At 43.2% G+C, this 12186-nt stretch overlaps 1 protein-coding gene across 2 annotated transcripts in view; it reads right to left on the minus strand.

The window, feature by feature from the left end:
- Nucleotides 1–12186, minus strand: part of PGM5 (phosphoglucomutase 5) — a 74308-nt gene that overhangs the window by 4140 nt on the left and 57982 nt on the right. The window lies entirely within an intron of this gene.

Consider the following 12186-nt stretch of genomic DNA (forward strand, 5'->3'; position numbering starts at 1 on the left):
AGAGAATGGCCAGCTCCAGATGCCTCTGGGAGGATTCCATCCTCTGTCAGTCAATCAGTAAGTCAGTCACACACACAGAGCCTTCCACCCCACTCACACACACTCAATGCTCTAGGAGGAGAGGAACTTCTCCTCCTGGAGTATTGAGATACCATCATGTGCCTTCTCTCTCTCTCTCTCTCTCTCTCACACACACACACACACACACACGCCAGCAGTCCCATCACTCACCTCCCCCACCCGACTGGCGTTGGGAACAGGTGAGGAGCACACTGATTGGTGCACTCCTCAGCTGTTTTCAGCACCAGTCAGTTGGGGAGCCAAATCAGCTGAGGAGCATGGAGGGGTCCTGTGGGCCATAGGAAAGTTGGCCTAGGGTTGCATGCAGCCCATGGACCATGGGTTGCCCATATGTGTTTCAGCATAACTGAAGCGTCTAGGCAAGTGGGAGGTTACTCTTTGAGTCATGATGGTAGGCAGCCAACCCCAGTATTAAATTTAGAAAGTTTTTATTATGGGCAAAAGGGACCAGAGAGAGAAATCATGTAAGGTACAATGAAACAAATGGACAAAATAGATTTTTATGTAGTGTACATTGACTCACTATAAAGCCAGGTAAATTTGCATGCTAATCGGCATGGGTCCCCCCTCCAGGAGGTTCAGGTGAAGATGACTGAAGACAAAGACAAAGTAAAATCGCCCCTTCTTTATCCTGGGTAGCCAAGAGGGGATGATTGATAGGCAGAGTGAATCCCATCAATCAGGAATTGACAAATTTGGTGTAAACATCCTGTATGCGGAGCCACCTACAAGATGGGCGATTAAGGGTGATTATCACTTCCAGTAAAGGCTGAACGAGGGAAGCATTGGGATGCCATTTCCCACCTGCCAGGACTAGATCAATTTAGCACCAAAAGCCTCTTTCTGTGGATTCAGGGAAAAGGATAAGAAATCTGTGCCTTGCCTGCTTCTCTATAATGGAGAAGGAAGCCTTTGGGCAGGGACACAAGTTTTTAAAAGGGACAAACACATTATAGTTTAGGCCAGGGTCCCCACCCCTTTGGGTTGATGGGAACACTTCAAATTTGGGGAGTGTTATGGGCCCTTTCACAAAATAGCTGCCATGGGGGTGTGGCCTGCCCATTTATAAAATAGTTGCCATGGTAATTGGTCATAAAATACTCATTTTCCAGAAGACAAACTAAAAGAAAAGTAACTTGCCCATGAACATAAGTACAAAGCAGAGGTAGAGGTCTAAGCTCCAAAACACAAAACCACTCTTTCGAACCTAAATAAAAATGCACTGTTGGGAACTCCTTTGCTTTGCAGCATGCCAGCCTCTCAGTTAAAATCATCATCATCATCATCATCATCATCATCATCATCATCATCATCATTTTAAGAAATAAAGTAAAATTTGAGCAGGGAGCCTAGTGGGAACCAAAAGAAGTATCTGCAGGTACATTGGTGCCCATGGGCACCGTGTTGGAGTCCCTGGGTTTAGGCCATTTCTTCATTGTTTCCTTGCCAAAGGTTTTGTGCAAAGAAGCAATCTCTCTCTGCTACTTATGTTGTTGTTCAGTCGTTCAGTCGTGTCCGACTCTTCGTGACCCCATGGACCATAGCACGCCAGGCCTTCCTGTCCTGCGCTTTCTCCCGGAGTGTGCTCAAGTTCATATTCATTGCATCGGTGATGCTATCTAGCCATCTCATCCTCTGTCGTCCCCTTCTCCTTTTGCCTTCAGTCTTTCCCAGCATCAGGGTCTTTTCCGGTGAGTTTTCTCTTCGCATTAGGTGGCCAAAATATTTCAGCTTCAGCTTCAGTATCTGTCCTTCCAATGAGCACTCAGGGTTGATTTCCTTTAGGACCGACTGATTTGACCTCCTTGCAGTCCAGGGGAGAGTCTTCTCCAGCACCACAGTTCGAAAGCATCAATTCTTCGGCGCTCAGCCTTCCTTATAGTCCAGCTCTCACAGCTATACATTACTACTGGGAAAACCATAGCTTTGATTAGACGGACCTTTGTTGGTCTCTGCTTCTTACTATGCTGTCTAGGTTTGCCATAGCTTTCCTCCCAAGGAGCAAGCGTCTTTTAATTTCATGGCTACAGTCACCATCTGCGGTGATCTTGGAGCCCAAGAAAGTAAAATCTGTCACTACTTCCATTTCTTCCCCTTCTATATGCCAAGAAGTGATGGGGCCAGAGGCCATGATCTTCGTTTTTTTAATGTTGAGTTTCAAACCAGCTTTTGCACTCTCCTCTTTCACCCTCAACAAGAGGCTCTTGAGATCCTCTTCGCTTTCTGCCATTAGGGTGGTATCGTCTGCATATCGGAGGTTGTTGATAATTTTCCCGGCAATCTTAATTCCGACCTGTGATTCATCCAACCCGGCGTTTCTCATGATGTACTCTGCATATAAGTTAAATAAGCAGGGCGACAATATGCAGCCTTGTCGTACTCCTTTCCCAATTTTGAACCACTCGGTTGTTCCATGTCTGATTCTTACTGTTGCTTCTTGACCCTCGTACAGGTTTCTCAGGAGACAGGTAAGGTGGTCTGGTACTCCCATCACTTTAAGAATTTGCCACAGTTTGTTGTGATCCACACAATCAAAGGCTTTAGCGTAGTCAATGAAGCAGAAATAGACGTTTTTCTGGAATTCTCTTGCTTTCTCCATGATCCAGCGAACGTTGGCGATTTGATCTCTAGTTCCTCTGCCTCTTCGAAACCCAGCTTGTACTTCCGGTAGTTCTCGGTTCACATACTGCTGAAGCCTAGCTTGTAGGATTTTGAGCATCACCTTGCTGGCATGTGAAATGAGTGCAATTGTGCGGTAGTCTGAACACTCTTTGGCGTTGCCCTTCTTTGGAATTGGAATGTAAACTGACCTTTTCAAGTCTTGTGGCCATTGTTGAGTGTTCCAAATTTGTTGGCATATTGAATGCAGCACTTTAACAGCATCATCTTTTAGGATTTTAAATAGCTCAGCTGGAAGACTGTCATCTTTGCTAGCTTTGTTGTTAGTAATGCTTCCTAAGGCCCACTTGACTTCACTCTCGAGGATGTCCAGCTCAAGTTCAGTGGCCGCATTATCATAGCTATCAGGGACATTCAGATCTTTCCTGTATAGTTCTTCTGTGTATTCGTGCCACCTCTTCTTAATCTCATCTGCTTCTGTTAGGTCCCTGCCTTCTTTGTCCTTTATCATGCCCGTCTTTGCACAAAACGTTCCCTTGAGATCTCCAATTTTCTTGAAGAGATCTCTAGTCTTTCCCATTCTGTTGTTTTCCTCGATTTCTTTGCATTGTTCATTTAAGAAGGCCTTCTTGTCTCTCCTTGCTATTCTCTGGAACTCTGCATTCCATTGGATATATCTTCCCCTTTCTCCCTTGCTTATCGCTTCCCTTCTTTCTTCAGCTACTTGTAAAGCCTCATCAGACAGCCACTTGGCTTTCTTGCATTTCTTTTTCTTTGGGATGGATTGAGTTGCTGCCTCCTGAACAATGTTACGGACCTCCGTCCATAGTTCCTCAGGCACTCTGTCTATCAGGTCTAATCCCTGAAATCTATTCCTCACCTCCACTGTATATTCATAAGGGATATGATTTAGGTCATACCTGAATGGTTTAGTGGTTTTCCCTACGTTCTTCAATTTAAGCTGAAATTTTGCAACAAGAAGCTCATGATCTGAGCCAGTCAGCTCCAGGTCTTGTTTTTACTGACTGTAAAACTCTATTAGCTTTTGTCCTGCTTCATTTTGTGCACCAAGGCCATGCCTGCCTGTTATCCCGGTGATTTCTTGACTTCCTACTTTAGCATTCCAATCCCCTATGATGAAGAGGACATCTTTTTTTGGTCTTAGTTCTAGAAGGTGTTGTAGGTCTTCATAGAACCAATCAACCTCAGCTTCTTCGGCATCAGTGGTTGGGGCATAGACTTGAATTACTGTGATGTTGAATGGTTTGCCTTGGATTCGTACTGAGAGCATCCTATCATTTTTGAGATTGTACCCCAGTACTGCTTTTCCCACCCTTTTGTTGACTATGAGTGCTACTCCATTTCTTCTCAGGGATTCTTGCCCACAGTAGTAGATATGATGGTCACCTGAATTAAATTCGCCCATGTCTGTCCATTTTAGTTCGCTGATTCCCAAGATGTTGATGTTCAATCTTGCCATCTCATGTTTGACCACCTCTAGCTTACCTTGATTCATTGATCTGACATTCCAGGTTCCTAAACAATCTTGTTCTTTACAGCATCGGATTTTCTTTTCACCACCAGACACATCCACAGCTGAGTGTCCTTTTGGCTTTGGCCCAGCCGCTTCACTCTTTCTGGCGCTACTTGGAAACACCCTCTGCTCTTCCCCAGTAGTATATTGGACACCTTCCGACCTGAGGGGCTCATCTTCCGGCATCATCTCTTTTAGCCTTGTGATACGTTCCATGGGGTTTTCTTGGCAAGAATACTGGAGTGGGTTGCCATTTCCTTCTCCAGTGGACCACATTTTGTCAGAACTCTCTGCCATGACCTGTCCGTCTACTTATGTACATACCACTTTACTTGCCAAGTGTTTTATGATCTATCAAGACAATACACAAAACACAGGCTCAAAAAACAATTTTGTTTCTTTGGATAAACTAATCTAATTCTGCCCTCCAGGAAAAAAATGTTTCAAAAACTTTTAAATAATAAGTACAAACTGTGGGAATTCTCTGTGCTGTCTCTCATGGAAACACACCAACTATATGGTCTCTAGAGATGATTTAATGAAAGAAAGAAGATCTCCAAGCATTGTCCTTGCCAACATTTGGATTTATAATTTGCAAGCTCTACTGATGATGGGAAGATCTTATAGGGGAAGCCAGTTGTGTTTATTCTTAGTGCCATCTGCAAGCCGTTAGCATTTGTCTCATCTCCTTTGATCTTCCTCTCACACAAAAGATCAACTGTAATACACCCAACATAACAATTCTAATAATTAAATGTCAGAATTATATGGTTTCAATCCCACCCTATATAGCCGAAATCTATTGCCAACCAGCTGAACTTTGTATATACTTGAACATTAACCCATAATTAGCCATAGAAAGGTTTCTCTCAGTTTAGAAAAAAGCTCCACCACTGCAGCTGTATAATGTTGGCTAGAGGTACATTAGCTTGTCCTAGATCAGGACAGGGCAGCTTGTACAGGCCCAAGTGCAACTGTGAAATATACCATGAAATTGGGAACCACTGCAGTAAATGGAGATTTTACTTATACACGATTTAGGTGATTCAAGTATCAATTTCATAAACATGGGCTGATACCATATTAAAGGTGTGGGGGGGTATGTTGTTTTAATCCATATATGTCACTCTTACTCTGAAATGATTATCATCACTTTCAATTACACAACCTTGAATAGGTTTTTGAAAAATCTTGATATATGGTGAGCTGAAAAGAAATGCATCTTTGTCTTTTGTTCTTAACTTGCGTATTTAGGCATTGTTGTCCTTCTAACATGATTGCTAAGAACACTCGCTCCTAAACTGCGCTTCAGGCAGCCCCTGGATGGCCTCGCTACAAGGGATCCAGTAGGTATTTTGTCCCAAAACATCAAGAACATAGTCTTAGGCTTACAGGCTTAGATAAAATCACAGTGAGAAGTTGTTTGAAACATATAAAACAGGGGACCCCAACTCTTCTGGGCCCATTTCGAATTTTGAGAAGAGGCCATGGGTGCCATCATAATGTGGTTGCCATGGAAGAGTGTGGCCAGTCATAAAACACCCATTTAACAAAAGACAAACTGGTGAGGCTAAAAGACAAGTAACTTGCCCAAGAGCCTGAGTACAAGACAGAGGTAGGCTCCCCAAACCCAAAACTATTCATTTGAAGCCAGAGATTTCTCCTCCAACAGAATACCCATTTCATGGAAGTCAAAGCAATTCATTTCCTTCTAACATCAATTAATTTCCCCAAATTAATAGAAAGATCACATCCCACATCAATTTTCCCCCGAACTCATCACCCACATAGATTCTGCCTCAAATCAATTCCTGTTCAATTAACTCTTAATCCACTCATTTCTGCTCTGTCAGCCAACCCCCTACATCCAGTACTTCTCTCTGCCAGTGAACTCACCACCCAATCTCTCTCTAGGCCAGTTAACACATCACAATAAGCCATTATGGGTTAATTAACCCGAGGAGCTCAGAGATACATGCCAACTGCATTTTGAATATGCAAGCCGGAGCAGGGGCATGCTGCGGTTGTCATGTGACCTAGGCACTGTGGGCTATTTGAGGGTTAAACAACCCTGAGATAACCCTAGAACAACCCTCTGGCAGTCAACTCAGCCCCCACCTCTCTCTGTCAGCAACTCCCCCCCTTTTTCTTTCTTTGCTAGCCAACCCATGCCACATCTTTCTAATTAAATAAGCTGAAAACATATGAAGTATGCCCTCTCAGCACTGTTTAAAATAACAGTGGCAAAGAAAAGGGCATACTTTCTTTGTTTGAGTATGCACATAAGCCTGTATTGCAGGAGGCCCCATCTTGGCTCCTATGAAGGAAAGAAGGAGGAATGTCATTAAGGAGTTCCTTCTTCCTTGTTCTCTTGTTATTTTTGTTCTAAAATAACACTACTATCACAGTTTTAAGTTTTTGTAAAATATTTCTTTTTTAAAAAATCCACTACACAATTGGGGTTGGACAAATAATAGACCAAACAGGGGCCTAATTTTTAATAAGTTACCAACTTCTCCATAATAAAATAGCTACTTCTGTGAAAACAACCTTTGTGGACACATTCCTCTAAGTCATTATTAAATTCCTTTATTACAGTCTTAACAGGTGGTAAAAGATCAGATATATATTGTACAGTTTATAAATATATACTCTAATGAGGTACAATAAAATACAGCTAAAAATAGTTCAGATATTGATTCAAAATACATGGTAATTGTTTTATTATTCTGTTCTGCTTTTCATCTAGATCAAATTGGGTACAGCCTGATACAATTAAATTTAGCATAGTCATGGTTTCATCTGATAAAAAACTATAATGGAAAGGTGAGCTAAACAGGGCATAAAAGTCCAAGGTTCTGTTTCTAATAATTATCTAATAAAATGCATGCAAAGGCTGTGACTATGGATTCATCCTATGACATCGAGGAGGGGCTCATTTTCAGGAACCACAGGACGGGCTTCTAGACCTATACTTGCTTACAACTTCTCAGCCATAAAGCAACCTTTTAGACTTGCATACAGGATCTAAATGTCTGCATTCCAGCAGATAATTAGATGAATTTAAAAACCACTGAGTTCAATGGGATTAAGTATACTTAACTATGTCAGACTGTGGTCTAGATATTTAGATTCACTGCAAAAGGGGTGAGGATCTGAGATTATTTTCTTTTTTTAAGTTATGAAGAGGGGAGCATTTCACATGAAATGCCTTAAATGACACCTGAAGTAGCAATCTATGGACATTTATCATGGGGTCACTAACTACCTACAGTTCCATCTAAAAGCTTGAACTAGGTTTTATGTATTAGCTAGGGCTGTGCAGGGACCCCCGATCTGACTCGGAAACGGCTTCACAGCTTCGGAGGTGGGCCTGATTTGGCTTGGGCTGATTCGGGGGGGTCCCTGAACTGACTCAGCCCTGAACCCGAAGCGGGATTCGGATGCCGAACCCTGCTTCGTGTCCCCCCCAACGCCCCCACACACCCCCCCCCCAGCTCCTTACCTTGCTGCCTTCTCCTCCTCCACTGCCGCCTCCACCATTGCCTTCTCTGCCACCGCCTTCTCTGCCACCGCCTTTGCTGCCTTCTTGTCACCGCTGCTGCCAGGTCCTAAGGCTTGGACATGCGCCGACTCTTATTGCAGGGAGTCACCATTTTAAAAATGGAAACCTCCTGGAAGTTGCCATTTTTAAAATGGCAATTCCCTGCAATAAGAGTTGGTGTGTCCAGGCCTCAGAACCTGGCGGCAGTGGAGAAGGCGGTGGTGATGGCAGCGGCAACAGTGGTGGAGGAGGTGGCAACGGCGATGACGGTGGAGGAGGAGGAGGCAGCGGCGGCAGTGGCAGAGGTGGCAGCAGAGTTGGGCAGCTCAGGTAAGGACCTGGAGGCACCGGTGTGCCTGGGTCAGGGGTGTCGAAGCTCCGAAGTGCACCGAACAGTTCAGAAGGACCGACCCACTCTGGGTTGCTTCGTGGCCCTTCTGCTTTGCTTCGGAAGGGGCTCAAAGTGACCCAAAGCAGCCCGGTTCGACTCGGGGTTCGGGCCTCGGGCCGAAGCGGTGCACAGCCCTAGTATTAGGACATTTCATTGTTCTGTTTTATATTGTAGCCTTTTAAATGGCAATACAGTTGCCTTTTTAATATATCAAGCAATTAATTATGCATAGAAATGCTAATCAAATTTAGTACAAGCTTCTTAAAAGTAAGTTGTGTAGTTTAGGATTGAGGATCATTACAATTAAAGGCATGTCCCATATTTTTAAAACAACCCAAAGTTAACCCAGGAACAAACCATGGGTTAACTTGGGGTAGTTTAACCCATGAACCACCCCAAGTGCCCAGGTTTGGAAGTCATGGTAGCAATGTATGAATATCTCATTCGTAGATTGTTGCAGTAAACTGGAAGTGGCTTGGGCATAGCATGCATCCCCACAATTTAATGGGGTTAATTAAACTCCATTGAACACAGTGGATCTTCTGAGTAGACAGGTACTCAGGTACTGAGTAGGCAGGTAGGATTGCACTGTAACTCTTGTAGTGAAAAACAAGTGTAAAAGATGTGACTGATGTTGCTTTGTTTTATTATTAGTACAGGCTAAGGATACATGATGCTACTTCTGAAATGTGTCCAGCACCCGGATTGTTAAATGGTACTACTTCTCAGGAGCATGTGACTTCCTTGTTGAAACAGCTCTGCTGGCTTCTGATCTGTTTCTGGGCTCAATTCAAAGTGGTGGTGATGGCTTTAAAATTGTTTATGGTTTAGGGCCAGGATATCGTAAGGACTGCTTCTCCTGTATGAATCTGCTCACATAAGGTAGCCATCAGAAGCTCTCTTGCGTGTTTCAATTATCCCTGATGTCCAACTGGCTATGACCAAAGAGGGGGCCTTTTCCGTAGTCATGCCAATGTGCTCTGGAACTTCCCCATCTTGCCTCCTCCTTTATGATATTCTGGCATAGCAAAGACTTTTATTTGAGAAGTTCCTTTGGCCTATAGCTGATGTTTATAGCTGACTCAGGTGGTTTTCTGCTATTGTGATGAAGTGCTAGTTGTAGTTCTTCTTTTGTTTTCGTCTGCGACATTTATAGATTCTGTTTTTATGCATTTCATTTGCTGTCCTATATTGCTTAAGATTTGCTTTGTTAATTGAATGTTTAATGTTTTATTGTTTTAATAGTGATATTGTTAATTACCTTAGACTACAGGTAAGGTGAGGTATAAATTGTTTAAATAAAAAGAAATGCAAAAATATATAATTTATGAAATTGGCTTGCACAGTATTTGGTGTGTGCCAGTAGCTTAGATGGCTGTCAGGAGCGCCCTAGCTGCCTCTTGCAGTCCCCTCCAATAGCCAACTCAGGATACAGACAATGAGGATTCTTTCCGAGACTTTATTCCTTTATGACTCTTTCAGATACCAATCACTAGCGACTAAGCAAGGAACTGCACTGGGGAAAGATAGCAGAGTAACCTAAGCTCCAGGTAAGGCAGTTGGTCCCCGTTTGAAGGAGAACCACGGGAAGACCCTGAACTTATGAGCTAGGGAGAGATCCTCCCTCTTTCCCTTGGGTTCTCGGGACGCGACTGTTGTTTGAGCGCCAAACGAGCAGAGCGCCTCCTTTCGGCACCCCCTGTCGTCGCTCCCTGCATCTGCGCCTAGCGTCCAGCAAGCCACCCTCCCACGCTCTCTCACTGCCAGGGTCACTATATATCCCAGGAATGCTGGCAGGAGGAATCTCTGCCAGCTGCTGTGCTTGTGAGAGATGAGCACGCTCCTCTCCTGCGGATTGCTGTTCCTCCTCAGAATCAGAACTGCTCTGGGGCTCTATGGGCTCAGTTTCCACCCTGACAATGGCTTTAAAAGGGGATTAGAAACATTTGTTCATCAGGATGCCTAAATGGAATCTTCAGGTTTATCTTGCAGTGGCCAAATAATTCAAAAAGAGACATCAAAAGTTTTATTTATTAAAATTAAGAGCTGTGCGCAAATGGCCTCTCAAAATTCTTCACCCTATTTGTGGACAGAGAAATTGGGGGGACAATTTCACCACATTTCTCCAGGGGCAGGATAAATTCTCCAACAATTTCTCACAGGTAGGGCTCACCTGTGGCAAGGGTTATAAGCAGCTTCCTTCATTTTTTCCTAAAGTTTTTGTGTGTGTGTTTTTGCAGTGCCACTAAAAGTGGGAACAGAGTCAACTGTGTTGGCAGCCTGGCCCCCATTATGCATCCTCCACAATACCCCATACCTAGCATAATTCCAGGACATGGGGGTGGGGTTGGGAGAGGGAATGCAGACATCACAAAAAATAATGGTGAAGAAAATTTGGAGAAAATTCTTGAACTTTGCCTTTTATTTCTGGGGGGGGGGGTAAGAAAAGAAAAATCTCAAGACATTTCTGAAAAAATGTCTTCTGAGAAATTTTGTCCGAGCTCTAGTTGTCATTCTTCAGGGTTCAGCACCTTCCCCAGTGTCTTCCAAATGTTAAATTTCTGAAGGGTGATTGTGGATACATCCTGTCTCCAACACAGCTGCTAACAACACCACTTCATCCTTGCAAGCCCTGTAGTGAGGGGTGGGGCAGTGTTGTGTTCAGCTCCAGGGAAGAGGCTAAGCTAGTACTGTGCCAAAATCTGACTTTCAATTTCCTGAAAGTTTTCTTCTCCCATGAAAGAGGCTTCCATTTTTCTGCCTCATTTTTAGGGTGTTCTTTAATTTATTTTGAATTTCTTTTTATGGTGTTTTCGACCTTTCCTAATCACCGAGGTGGCCCATGGTACTGTCTGTGCAGTTTTCTTTCTATTACATATCTCCCCATTGCTCTGCAGCCTCCCAGGCTGCCTGCACTTCCTGATCTGAAAAAGCCCTATGGGAGGAATTACCTCATACCCTGGGTGGGAAGTGTGGGATGCCAAGGAGGCTACAGGCTGCCAGAGAGATGACTGTACAATGAAAGACAGGACATTTGTGCACATTTCTCAGCCACCTCATTAGTAAAGCAAGCACAAGAATTCTGAACTCAACCCATGAGAATTTCTCCGAAACGTCTTCTGCTTTGAATTTCTATTTGAAAGCAGTATCTTTTTTATCTAATTGAATGAGAATGGTAGAAAGATATGTGGGATAAATTTTTGGCACAGCACTAATTAAAATCATGATGCATTCATGGTTCTGATTTAATAGGTGTATGCGGCCTTCTCTCCTGGACTACGTTCCATCTTGTATGAGTTTCAGGACTAATTTTAGAAAGATTTGTTTCCTACAGAGATATCACAGATTACCTTTGCATTTTGACCACGTTTTGTTTATCTCAGAGAATGATTATTTCCCCACTTTTGATAGAAGTGAACTTGTGCACAATATAGTGATAAAATCATGTAACGAGAAACTTCATAATGTACTAGAATGGATCAGAGTTCTTGCTGTCACTGATAAACCAGTATAGTTTGTCTTCCTTTTTAAATTGCTGCTTAAGCAAGCAAGAGGGCAATGGAAAAAAGAGGCGATGCAAGATAGATATACTTTAGAATGAAAGGAAATGAATCCAGAATTCTAATTATTACACAGTATCTGGATGTTTCCAAATGCCACTGTGTTGCATATTTCTGTGTTTTTGAATAAGTGTATGAATATGACACTTAACTCGCAAAAGCATTATTATTACCTTTGGGTTTAATTCAATGGTGTCATTTTGCTGATGGAACTGCTTCCATCAGTGGAATTGGGAGGGGGTTGAGATTCTCTCCCCCCCCAACCTCCCCTCCCACCTGCATGTCCTCAAAATCTACTCTGGAGGGCTCGGAATGGAGGGCTGGGGGGAGCAGAGCTGGAGAAATTCCCATTGCACTTGTGGATATCTGTTAGTGTAACATTAGATTTAACCCTTTATTTAAATCAAGTTAAGACTGCAGCAATATATACATCCATGTGATATATGAAGTCTTCTGA

The sequence above is a fragment of the Heloderma suspectum genome, chromosome 2 (genome assembly GCF_057233095.1).
Source record: "Heloderma suspectum isolate Gila_16-S chromosome 2, 16-S_ref, whole genome shotgun sequence".
Taxonomy (NCBI): domain Eukaryota; kingdom Metazoa; phylum Chordata; class Lepidosauria; order Squamata; family Helodermatidae; genus Heloderma; species Heloderma suspectum.